Raw genomic sequence first — 14,094 nt, 5'->3', positions numbered from 1 at the left:
GGAAGATGATAATTTTGTGGCAGTTGAACTATGAATTTCTTATTTATCCATTTCAATTTCCACTACAGTCACTGTCATCACACAGGACAATTTGTATCTCAGCTTAGTTTTGGTATGTGGATTCTCTATTGTCTGTTAAATGTTTGATGAAAGATGGCTAAGTGCTGTAGCAATCAAATGTGACGGAAGTTGATATTTACAACTAACATCTGTAACAGGTATTAACAGATCTGTAATCTCATTCACATAAAAGTTTCCAGTATAAGAGATAATAGTTGATGAAATAACAGTCTCTCTCTTTTATTTGAAGACCTCAGTGTGTACCTGGACTGGTGAAATCATAAATATCTGCAAATATCTACCAGATGTTTCATACCGTATGTCATATGTTTCATTCAGATAGATCTCCTGGATCCTTCTGAGATCAGAAGCTGAAAAGCCTGGTACTTAAAACTCTAATAAGAACATGGCAAATGCGTAATGTAATTCAGTTCTCATTGACCTTATTCCTTCATTACTGGCACACATAGGAGTTTGCACAACTAAAAGTCACTCATAAGAAAATGACACAAAGTGATAAGAAGGAATATGACAAAGTAAACTGTCCTTATAGCTGCAAGTGCAGCTTTCAACATTCTCAGATGCTTGCTTGTAATCAGAGATAACATGCAAATGCTTGTCATCAGTTTCACTTATTTTGAAGCACAATAGTTAAGAGATTAATTAAGTAAATAAAATATCTACTAAAAAAAAGAAAATCAAGAAACCTTATCACTGAGGGAATGGGATCTCGACTTCAAAAGACATTACTGTAAGGCTGATGCTTCACCTGCTTATTCAACATCTGATATAACTTCCCCATATCTGGTCCCTTGTGAAAGGTAACATTTATTTAGACAAAGATATTTTCAGAGGCAAAGTACAATTTCATTAACTTTCTGTGGACTGACTCGTGGAGAAAAGTGAGGGCATTGTCAAAGAGCACCAGTATTTAAAGCCAAACATTTCTATGGTCATAAATGGCTGACTCTTCATATATGAATGTTAACTTGCCACATATATAAATAACCAGCTCTGTAATTGATGTGAAAATAAGATAACACCCACAGGAAGCACAGCTAAGAGAGGAATTATTTGACTGACATTGCAGAAATACATTTTTTTAATATTGGTACAACTATCAACAGTAATAAACAGTCCTCACAGTAAGATCAGAGGAAAATACTGCCATACACAGCAATGAAAAAACAATATGATGCTGCTGCCCCTGCTGCTTCGCACTTCTAATCTTACGTACAGAAATATAATTTCAAAAAGTGGACTGGTACTTTCAACATATTTGTCACCTCTTCCTATGTGAAGTATCTGCTTTGTTATAGTAAAGACCAAATTTAAGGAGCTGCTTAAAAGAGAATCCATCTCACTTAACTCAAACTGATATGGCTGGAATTTCCACAGAAAATGTAGACACTTATATTTCTCTTAAAACATGAGAGAAAGAAGAAGAGGAACCATTGATTGTTCCTTGGGGACAGTAATTTTCAGGGTAGCTCTCTTCCCTCTGAAATCTGTACATGCTATGTTACAGAGATTGGCTCCTTGCCTGCGTCCCTTGTGGCCTTGTGAACTTAATACACTTCTTTTTATGGTTGTCCAGATTCAATAAGAGCCAAGAGTTTTTGGTTAGTGATAAATGTGATCGAAAAATGAATGTATGTCTTCTGCAGCATGAAGAAGTAGCTGATGAGGCATACCACCTCTGTACTTTGAAATGAAGAATCCATGTCCAAGATGAGCTGGAACTATATTTAGAAGATTTTGCAGTGTCAATAAGCACTTGCTTTGTTGTTTGGGTACAGGTTATAAACTTAGGAAATGGTCAGGCTAATACAGAAACCCTATTCCTCAGCACTTTTTGTAGGAAAACAGTTTCTGATTCAGTGTGTGTGGTTTTGACGTTACTTTTCTGAGATGCTTAAGTCTTCTTATGTAGACCACAGAATTCAGGCTTTTAGTTGTGAATTGTGAATTTTGGACTCCATTTACAGGCAGATATTTGCAGTTTGCAATTCTAAAGGTCAATGAAATATTTTAACAATTCTGTAGTAAGTTATACAGTCTCCTTACATATATTTGAATTGTTCCAGTTATCATTAATTTTATATATACAAAAGGAATTGAATTGAAATGAGAATCATACTCGAAGGATAAACAGAGTAAAATAAAAACTAATTTCCACACTTATCCTTTGGAGTTTTAAAGCAATGAGTAGGGCAGTAATGGTGGTTAAAGATCAATGACTGATTAGAGGAATTTGATAAACCAAACCTGTGTCTTCAGACCTCTGAATGGGCTATGCCTTTGCATTTGCATCTGACCATAAAACCCACCTTAGAACACAGCTTAGTTATAACCCACAACTTTGTCCTGTTCTCAGCCCACTTTTCCTCAGGAGAATTTCACAACTACATGCTGGAAGTTGGTATATCACTGAAGCAGACTGAAGCAAAGCTTCAGGGATGAGTTTACAACACTACCATACACTGAACTGGCTGTGAAACAAATTTTTTTTTAAGAAAAATTCCCAGTTCCAGAAACAGATTGCCCTGCAGTTTGGTTTGAAAGGAGCTTTATTTGTTTCACAGGGCAATGAAAATTCTGGGCCACACTGCAGGGATCATCTGAACTAAATTTAACATGGAGTGGTCAAGGCATACAATAACTAGTAGGGCTTTATATATACATGTATACATATTTGCAAACATATATGGAGAAATTATGAAAATAAACTCTATGTCCCAAACTAAAAGAGTAGTGACAGATATCTAGTATTCAGTGGCTGGATATTCTAAGTGGGAAATACAGTTTTGCCCCTTATTTTCTTTCCATTCCCTGGGAACGTATCCCTGGGTGCCTCTGATCCAACAGAGAAAAGGAAATTTGTGGCCTCTAATGGATTAATTGATATCTGTTGATTAGGGACCCCTACTATCAAAGTGTACACGGAAAATTTTCCCTCATTTCTATAGGCTGTCTAGGAGAGGTCTGTAATCTCTGCTAGACAGGTTTCCAGTCCCAGTCTTATATAGAAGTCAATTCAGTGATCAGACTTAGAGGTTATGGTACTGTTAGACTCCTGACAAACTCTCACAGTTTACTAGTGATCTTAAAGTCCATTGTGAGGCATAGTTCCTATGCATTATTAAGAGAAATTGTCCTAATGTGGGTGTTTGAATTGTATCTAAGGGCTGGACAGCTGAAGATTAGGCAATGCAGCTCTGAGCTCTGATGTGTCACATCCCATTTTAGGATATAGTTTTGAGACTTAAAGGCTTGTATCTTTGCTGAATACAGCAAGCCTGACATCCAAGCAGTAGCTGGGGACTGAGACTGATCTGTGATTTAAATGCTTTAAGATTGATCAAATGTTAGTCTCTGAAATAGATATTCTAATGTAAATTACAACTCATTAGTTGAGAATGTTATTGTAAAAACTGTTTCTAAGGTTTTCAATTTAATACACAGTTAGTTTCATTGTATCCAGTTAGCTAAACACTTATTTTCAGAATACTTTCAATTTAGATTTCTGTCATCTCTAAGTTGGTTTAAATTACTAATGAATTTTAGGGCATAATTTTTTGTTACACTGAGCCTATAACTTCTGTGGCACAAACTGCTAAACCTGAAGTTTAAAGGATTTGATACAGCTTTACTGACCAGTTTAATAAGGCTCCTTAATACTTTATTTTAAATCATAATTAAACTGATGTATGAATATAAGTTTAGTTCATAAATCGTGCATTTCAGAAGTTCATACAAACCAAAATTTTGGCTGAGAGGGAGCCAGCTTTACACATTTGTAGTATTTGCCTTTTCTAAACAATGCTGTATTTCCTTGTATTCTGAGACCAACTGAGCATCCCTTCCAATTGTATATTAAAACTCTATTTTTTTTTCTGCAGAGACCAGATTTTCCTTGTTGCTCAGTAGGATGCAAAATATGCAAAGGAATGCTGGTCCATGATGTGTCCCTAGACATTGAACCAGAAATATTAGTTAGAGTAACAGAAGGCTATAAAGATTATTGAACATATTCAATTATTTATTAGAATATACAACTCAAGAAATAATTTTAAGTGTCAAATTAAGAATGTAGACATAATTTACCTCTTATTTACAACAGGCTTGCACAGATCTAACCATCTTGACCTCTGTCTTTCATTTGAGAGAGTAAAAGAAATACCTGCTCCCTCTAACAAAGTGTAGAGAGAAAAAATAAACTTTTGCATCTTTGTACTTTAATTCTCACTGTTTTACATCTGGCTGTTAAGTCAGTAAGTCAGTATTCCCTTTATTATAAGATCTGAAACTTAGCAATGTTTATTTCCTTAGTACAGTACTTAATTAAAATGTTCACGTGTATGGTGAACTCTTCTGCAAATTTATTGTCCACAGAAGAAACATCTGTATGTCTCGAGGTTCTCGAGGATCTGTATCCCACGAGATTGGCTTTTATACCCATTGCAGATAAATAGGCATTTCTAGTGTGTGATTAATCAGAATTATTTTAGCTGCCTCCTTCTGGTGAGGCATTCATACCCAAAGTCTTGGGGTTGGGGAGGTGATAATTTAGATCAGGTTCATCTCAGGTCTCTATAGTTCTATTCATAATGGTGTACATTCATTTTTCATGTGGAGATGAAAAATGTTTTGAGAATGGATCTAAAGGAAGGAAGGATGTAAAGACAGGAGTACTGCAAATACAAGAGGACAGTAAGAAAAAAAGACTTTAACAAGAGAAGGATTTCAAATGAATAGGAAGTTGGAGAGAAGCTGGAAAGTTACGGCATCAAAATAGAGAGCAGGAAGCGTGTTAGGAAGAAGTGACATGAGTGGCAATCAGATCAGTGTTCAGAGCCATCGAGATGAACCCAAAAGGCTTCAGTTTGATGGGAAAGCAAAGGATGATCTAACCAAATGAATTAGGAGAGCAAAAGCTCACCAAAGGATGAACAAGCAAGACGTTTAGTCATTGCATTTGAGTGCCATGAATGTGGAAACTATATGGTGCAGAAACTTACAAGTATAAAATGAGGAGACGCTGCAACTGTGCATCGTATATTTGCATACAGTAAGAAGCTGCAAAAGCTTGAGTTTCAAACTTTCCCTTAGCTATAATGTGGTACTCATTAAAAGTTTAGGTTTAGGAGATGAAAGGGATAGGTCTTCACTAGAAAGAGGAAAAAGTTGTTCAAATATTTTTTGTTGCTTTCCTCTTTTGGCCTTACTGTTCACTGTTTCCATTATAAAATTTCAGGCCATTTGGCATGTAGTGTCATGCTTTTAAGTAACTGGGTAGTTTAAGCAAACCATTGATCACGGAAGTATTCTTGTCTAAGCAAGCACAGTAGAAGATTCTGAATAAATAAACCAACCTTCATGAAAGCAACTTGTCTTTTCAGGATGACAAACTGGGAGAAGACTGATGAAAAGAAACATAGAATGATACAGGAATGGATAATCTCTTTCTGACACTGAAAGAGAAATTCCTTGTAAAGAGGACAGAGAAAGGTGAAAGATGCTGTAATAGAAGCAACCCGTTACACACTTTTTTTACAAACCAACATTTCTGCAATCTGTTGCAATATTTTTAGAGTATTTAGCATATCAGTCACAGAAGCCTTGCAAAAAGACTCTTACGAACACTGAAAATTTCATGGGCCATCCTGACATTTCTGTGAGCCTTTTAGCTACGCATCTACTCCTTCTCATGTCCTCCAATGTTCATGAACTATAAATGTAAACTTCAGCTTTACACCATTCTCTGTACATCCTAAAATCAGAGAGGTAATGTTGTCTCAAATTTATATGTTTGCAAATGGAACCATATTAAATTCACCATTCCTGTTCAGTCTTTGAGGACATCTGTTTATTGCCAGTAGAAATAAATTGATGTGTAATCTTCTGAGGAATATCATTTTTATTTTAATTGTACTGGTATTGAGATGATGGAGTATTTTGCAAGTGATATGGTTACAGCTATCAAGTCATTTACTTACATGAAAAATTACAGACATGCAAGTAAAAGGAATATTCATAAGATACGAAATGTTGATAGTGTAAAGAATGGAACAAACTTGTTTGCTTCATGACACATTTTATTTCATTTAATTTTATTAATGTCTATAATTTCCTGAAAAGAATACCTATCATCTAAACAATTAAATTCATAAATTAGCTAAAGTGTATATTTGTCTCATTCTGACAGAACAAAATCCTGCTAAAATGAGAGCAATAAAATTTAAATGAGTAAAAATTGGGATAGCAAAGGCATTAAACCCTTTAGTAAGTATCTAATGGACAAAATGAAAATATGGAATAGATATCAGTGCTCACAATTAAATAAAATGCAAAGTCATCAGTCTGGTCATGATGTCAAAGTTTAGTTTGGATATGTAAGTTATAAACATTCAGAGAAGTTCCTGTTTTTCCTGACTCAATTAAAAAAAAAAAATCTTGAACCTGTTCTTCAAGGCCAGAAAGATATTTCAGCAATACAGGAATAGAACCAATATAGAATAAATGATTAGTCTGACTTTCTGTAAAAGCAAGACCAAAATTGCAAGTTCAGTAAGGATATATTTTGTACAATGTACTGAGCAATGCACTGGACACATGGAGTTCTGGCCAATACATGTGCATACGCATTACAGTTTAGATGTTGCAGTGCCATACAGATAAAGAAAGTCTGCACAAGCTGTAAAAAAGTAAAGTAAGGTGATAGCTAAACCCAGCCCCCTCCTCTCTTTAACATCCTATACATCTTCACTTTTTCTCTAAAAGTTTTCTGGATGCACTTTGACATTTCAGTAGAATAAAGAATGATTTCAGTCAGCAGAGCATTAGGTAAAAGTTCATCTTTTGGGAAAGTATGTGAAGAGAACTTCAGAACATTTTGAAGTGTATGAATTAGTGCTTCTAACTCTGAACCAAGGCACTAAAGCCAAAGGAGGAAAAAAAAAAAAAAGAAAAAAAGAAGAAAAAAAAGGGTAATATTGATTTTTCTTCAGAGGAAAAAGAGAAGCTGCATTTCTGCCAATCCTCATCTGCTGAGCTCTCCCTTTCGGGGCTATGCCCACGCTTGCAAAATCTGGAATATGAGCTATGAGCAGGTGAAATTCCTAGGAACGGCTGGTTCACACAACGTTCAGAGACTTTCTTGTGTATCCTTGCTAACAGCCCATCCTCTCATAGCAGACTTTCCCTGTTATTAATTCACCTCACTTCCTAGCCTTGCAGAAACTTGGCGGAGAGGATAATCTTACTAGAGTTCTCTTAAGCCAGTATATACTCATTTTTGTTTAGATGTCTCTGTGTCCTGCAATAAAGACATTCCTACCCAGCTATGAGTAAGCTGTCCACAGAGCTAACTAAAGGAAAATATACTCCAGAGCTGCCACACTGAGAGAGGATTTTGGCCATGGGGCTGAACTGATAAGTGTCCTGCCTTTTCGGCTCAGCTTAACTGGAGCTTTGCTGTAAGTGTGCCAGCCCTCTGAGAATAATCTGGAATTTCAGTGGAGATATATCACTTAATATTAAAACTAACTTCAATATACGTAGCCCCTATCAATTAAAACCAAACAGACAAGAATGCATGAAGTTGTATTTGTGATACTGGTCACAATAGAAATAACCCAAATTCAAAATCAAGGGTCCATTCTGTCCTATATGCTAAGAGTTTCAGAAATGGCATCACTCAAAATCTCTCAAATATGTGAGAATTATATGGTTAAAGACTATTTTTGACACTTTTCCTCCATCTGAAGGTATCTCTTTAAGAGAGCTACACTTAATTTTACTAATTTGGAGACGAAAGAAAATAGGCAGGTGCATAACACTGACATCTTTATAAAATATTTAACAAAGGTATCTGTCAAGGTTTACTTTATTTATTTACTTTTTTACATCATAAGCTTCCATCTACCGCTTAACATAGAAAAAAAAATTGAAAAAACAGTCAAATGGAAAGAGTATATAGGTTCTCCAGTCAGATCAGCAGAGAGCAGAATCATTTTTGGACTTTCAGATGTGTGAGAAAGACTAAGACTACTATTAACTTCTCACTAAAAAAAGGGACCATTTTCAAGCATTTTTATGCCCTTTTTTTTGCACTAGACTTAAATCTTATTCATGAAATAAAATTCATTAGTTGAATTTTGAAAATTCATTAGTGTTGTGGCTGAACTTCACTCAGAGGAAGCAATTTAGAATAACTAGGGCTCATTTAAGGTAGACATAGATGGAGACGTGAGTAGCTGAATTTCGTTTCCTCCTCTAACATGCATGAATGTTTAAAAAACTGGCTTAATATGTACCTGGAACGCATAAAGGCCTGTGAATAAGAATAATATTCAAAATTAATTTAAGAGGCAAAGGAAGACGGCAAAGGGGGACAAACCAGGTTAATAAATTAATCTTCTCTAGCAGCAAATGTTCATCTGAAAGGAAAGAAAACATCATTTGAAGGGAAAAGCTTTAGGCACCAGCAGTTTGAACTTCTTAGTCTTTTCTTTGTGGGTATATGTTTAGGGGAAAATATTGTATTAAAAAGAAACATAAACTGCATACTCACAAGTAAATGAATCTGCTCACACATACGTATATGTGCAAATAGAAATTTTATTGATGTAAATAACATTGATGGGAGAAGAGATATTCATTTCCTTCACAAGTTCTTATCACAGTACATTAAACATTCCTCATTCAGGCCACATAAAAAAATGCAATCTATGCCAAAACTAACAAAGTGAGTAGTGTGTTAAACAAAATTTCACATTTCAAAAACGAGTGCATTCTTGAAATCTCTTGCCTAGATACATCACTTACATAATGCTTAAATCTTAGCAGGTCCCATTATTAGAAATCATCTTCAAATAAGCAAATATGTTCATTATATTAAAAGCCAAAGGCAGTCCTGACGTAAGAGTTGTTTGGTAAAAATGGTTGTAATACCTTCTACTCAATGGACCAGCTCCTGTGCAGAACGGAACTTTTAACAAAGTGTGAGATCTTTTTCCCTTTCAGCAACAGTGAACATTCACAATGCTAGCTGCTTACTTAGAAGTTCTGCTTCTGCTACACAGAGGTTAAATTATGTGCCTAGATAGATGGCATTTCAATAGAAGCAATAAGGTCAGGCATCTTAGAGCCAAGGCTCCTCTTTTTCCTTTTCATGTAGCATTTAATATTATTATGTATTACGTTACAGCAAAAACTTCTGCCTTTGGAGTCTGTTGCATGTGTTATTATTCTGTCATTCACTAGAATTATACTGTGCACAGAGAGTTTTCATCCTCAATACCTTATATTAATTTGAAGTCACTGATCTGAAGTATCATGGCAAGGAACATTTTAGGTAACAGAGCATAGTGAAGCAAGCAGTACTAAAAAGCTATCAAATTTTCCAAACAAAAGATGGACGCATTATGACTGTGTTGGATCTATGTACTTACCTGTAAGAAGTTTTTCAAAAATGTTCCTTATCTTTGCAAAAATGGTTCTGAATATGCATGTTGTAATGTGATTAAATATGTCCATTCCTTTAGCACTGTACATTTTGCGAAAGTGTTATGCAATTCTTTGATCAAGTGCTAACAAATTAAATGTCCTACTGCTTCAAATAAACTGTGCCTCTTGTTTGCTCCTTTTTCTGTACAAAAAGATGGGAAGCCTGTCTGCCTTTTACAAAACTAGAAAGAAAATATTAGAGTAAAATGCATATTATCTACTTTAGTTGGGTTGGCACAACATTCTTTCCCGCTCCTCTTGTGGAATTCAACAGCCCCACATGAGCTTAGTCCTCATCAAGCTCACCACTACCACAAGATGAAAACAGATCTTACTCCCAGTCGGTTCATACTGTTAATAACTGCCAAGAATTCCGCACGAGAGAATAAGATGACTGGGTCAGTGTGTGCCTGGATCTCATTAAAACTAAGGAGCTATTTTTATGTATAGTGAACAATTAACTTTATGCAAAATTCTTCCTGTATGTATTTGCCTTGGGGCATTGTTTGTTATGAAAGACAAAATAAAAATTGGGATCTTGATCTGTCAAAGTGCTGAGAAACTCAGCTACTGTTGAATTTAATGCATGTTCAATACCTTCCACTCTTGTTTAATTCATTGTCAGTTTAAGGTGCTCAGCCTGTCTACAAGGTTCCCAGAGACCTGGGGTTGGAGCACTGCTTTTCTTATACTGTGCAGTGTCACTTCTTGTTTATATAATGCAGACAAAGCTCTCCTTTAAAGCGGCAAAGCCTTCCAATGCCAACCATGTTGGATCAGATCCTTCCAGAGGTTTAATGTTGTTTTTTTTTTCCCACTGTCACCATAAATTTTGAAATACTAAGAGCATTAGACTCTTTTAATTTGTTCATAGTCTTTATGCCAAGCCAGAGGAATTTTCTGCCTTAAAATGATTCCTACCGCATTTTATAGTGCCTTATAACAAGATAACTGAAACATATGAATCTTTTTCTTAAACATTGTTAATAAAATATTAAATTGCGTATTAAAATTTTCAGAATGACATTCTCATGTCTTGAATTAATTTATAGGGGAAATAAAAGAAAACTTTGCGAACATGCAGTGATTCAACTCGTCCATATATTAATACAGGATATGTTGAACGGAATACAAACATAGATGTTTGTACAGTTCATATTTCCATTATCTATATATCTTTACATAATTTAGAAACATGAATCACAGTAATTTTCCTGGCAATAAAAATAACTGTTCTGAACCTCTTTTATGTTCATTGCTTGTAATGTTAGTTTGATTTTTTATACTGAAGTACCTTCTGATAAGTCTTTTTTTTAATGAGGACCAACTGTTTTGGCTTTCTTCATATTTCACCCTACTTCTTTTCTCTTTGTTTTTATACAGATATATATTTATATGAAAGCATAATTCTAAAATTTTACTCTTTTATCTTTGGTGAAATTAAGACACTGCCATTAAATCTGACCTGTTAACAAAGAATTTCTTGAGTTACTCTTTATTGAAATACTGAATAACTATTTATCAACAGCATTCCTTTCCATGTATCTATTACATAATAACCATGTAAAAAAGTCATGGAATCACAGAATGGTTTGGGTTGGGCCCCATCCAACCTGGCCTTGGGCACCTCCAAGGATGGGACATCCACAGCATCTCTGGCAGCCTCTGCCTGTGAAAAATTATTTAGCTCTGCTGCTAGGGATTATCAAATATGAAAATAATGTATCTTACAATGAAAAATACTGTTTAAAACTATGAACATTTAAACAGAAATATGATATGCAAGTGTTTAAATTCCATTTCTGGTCTATAAATTGTATGTTTGCAATAAAATGGCTAGATTGCAGTGTCAGTCACTCCCTTTCAAACTGGTGCTGCTTCAGTGACTGATAAAATTTCAGCTTAGTTTTACTGCTTTTGCTTTTCGCCATTATAAGTGTGCCTTCTTTTAAGCTTTTTTTTTTTTTTAATATGAGGAAAGAAGACTTTCAAGTTAAAATGAATTTATATGAATCTATTTTTATGCGTTCTTTTGCCTTTCTCAGAAAAATGTGAATGAAAAATGTATATCTATTATCTGGTTATCCTGTGTGTACCGTTATTCTATCATTTATTTTCAATATGATTCCAAATGACTAATTCCAAGATTCTCTCTAATACACTTCCATTGCAGGTATCCTCATGGAAATGCAATTACTGGCAAAAAGAAAACACACTTGTGCAAATGGCAGTTTATTCTAAGTGGGGAAAGCAGAAGCAAACCAGTTGATATGCTTTCAAATTGCATTTGTAGGCATTATCAAAGAACTTCCAGAACAACTGTTGTTTTTTTTCATTTTATATTGTAGCTTTTTTTTTTTTTTTCCTATTTCTTAGGAAATAGTATTTTGATAATGCCATTTCTGAGACTTTTTTTCTTTCTTTCTTTCTCACTCTCTTTTTTTAAACGTGAGAGAGCATGTTGTATGTCCATTTCTCGTGGTTTATTTTTCCTTAGAGAATTCCCAAGACTGTGCACTGACAGATCTTGCTATCCAAGGGGGAGTCTACGCACAGGATTAAAGGCGAGAACCTCAATTAGACTATCTCTGATTTCTTCAGATGTTTTTTCTAATCTTTTAATATGGGATTAAAGTCAACTAGAACCTAGCTTGCTTTTTTCTTAGCTGAGATCTTTGTGCAATGCAAGCTATATTTATTTATTTATTTATTTATTTATTTATTCCATTTCTCTATTAAAGAAAAAATAAATAAATAAAAAAGGACAAAAAATAAAAATGCATTTCTCTTTTTCCTTAATTTGGAGTTATTCTAGTCCAGATGAGGATAATGAACTTTTGTCAGCTCTTATGTGATACTGCGTACAAAATAGCTTGATAAGCAATGTGAAGCATACACACACTTCTCAATGATCTGCAGGAAAACTCCCTCAGAGACTGATTAGCCCATGCTTGTCACAAGTAGGGGAGATAATTATGGGGGCTTAACAGTCTATATGGTGGATCTTTTGAGAGGAGAAGGGTAGATCTAAGACTGTGTCATGGATCAACCATAATTTTTAATATTACAGATAACGTGTGTGGTTTTTTTAGTATGTCCCTGGAGCCTGGGTCATGACTCTTCCCATAGAGTGACATCATATTACTTTTTGAGAAGATAAAAATTGTTCAAATTAGATTATCCCTAATTAGTATAATCTTAGGAACCATTCCGAAAAGTTTATTGCACCCATGCTGGCAGTCTCTGATTCCATATTGAGAACTTCTTATTACAGTGTGTGTGCTAATCCTTAACCATGGAAATGAATACACAGTACATAAAAGTAATGTTGCTGTATTTCTTCATTTAATAAACCCCACGTTCTACATTCATTTAAAAGATAATAGCAACATTTATAGATCTCTGTATATTAGATATCAAAATATTTCTAGTTTCTTTCATTTTTTTAAGCAAAGAATGTGTCATTACAGCAGTAATTTACATTCATTACACTAATGTGTTTATTAAGCTGTGCTGGCAATACTGGAATGGAGGCAGGAGCATTAACAAATAAAAAATATTAAAAAAACACATGCTCTTTATTCTTGTTTATGAACACAGACAGCCTTAGTCCTTTGCATAATATATATGTAGATATATATTACATTCCTAGGTAGAACAGCCTCTAACAGAACCACATTCCTGCCTTCTTGTCTTCTTTCATTGACTTCAGTGGTGTTTTTGGATGCTCAACCCTCCAAAAATAAAGATACAACTTTCCCTCCAGACAGCAGTGAGTATCTGGCAGAGGTAGTTTTTCCTATTAGAAATGCACTGCGGTTTGAGAAGTCTGAACCACACCTCTCACAAAACCTCTTTGTACCATTTTACACCAGCTGCACCTCCAAGTTATTTTGCATGCCTTCCAGAGCCACAGCTTTCATCAAGGTGATATTTCATACCATTTTATGACCCTTTTTTTATTTCCTTTTTATCTTGATTCTTGATTCTTGATTCAATTTATCCTTGATTTTCCAACCTTTCCAAACCTTTGTCCACTACATTTGGATTGCGTGTGTGTGACTTTCTAGGCACACTAGCCCTCTTGCTTGAGTTGCAGTGCTGCACAGTTACATGGCCAGAGCAAAGCAGCTGCTCACACCTTTACAAAATCAGGAAGACTTACTTATAGGATGCACATCTTGCCCTGAAGGCACTATCCACTTGGAGCAGTTTCGCTTCACTGCACAGCAGGTTTGGGCTTTGCTCTGCACACTTCCCATTCAGGCTCAATGATATAAAGCCTCACTGTAAAAACTGCACAGCAAATTCAAGCCACAATAGTTATTTTTCTACATCTACTTTGTATTCTGAAGTGTATTCAGAGCCTATGGTTATCAACAACAAAGCCAGAGTCTCATCAGACACATGGGCTTCTACAAACAGCCCTCAGCAACACAACGGGGAGATCCCAAATGGGAGTAAAGAGAAGTAACTGTGTTACACGGAGTGAAGATTCTCTGACTTCTGCCATACAGAGGTCTA

Source organism: Tetrao urogallus, assembly GCF_951394365.1.
Source record: "Tetrao urogallus genome assembly, chromosome: 1".
Classification (NCBI taxonomy): domain Eukaryota; kingdom Metazoa; phylum Chordata; class Aves; order Galliformes; family Phasianidae; genus Tetrao; species Tetrao urogallus.
The sequence above is the reverse complement of the archived record's forward strand: the minus strand, read 5'-3'. Positions refer to the sequence as shown.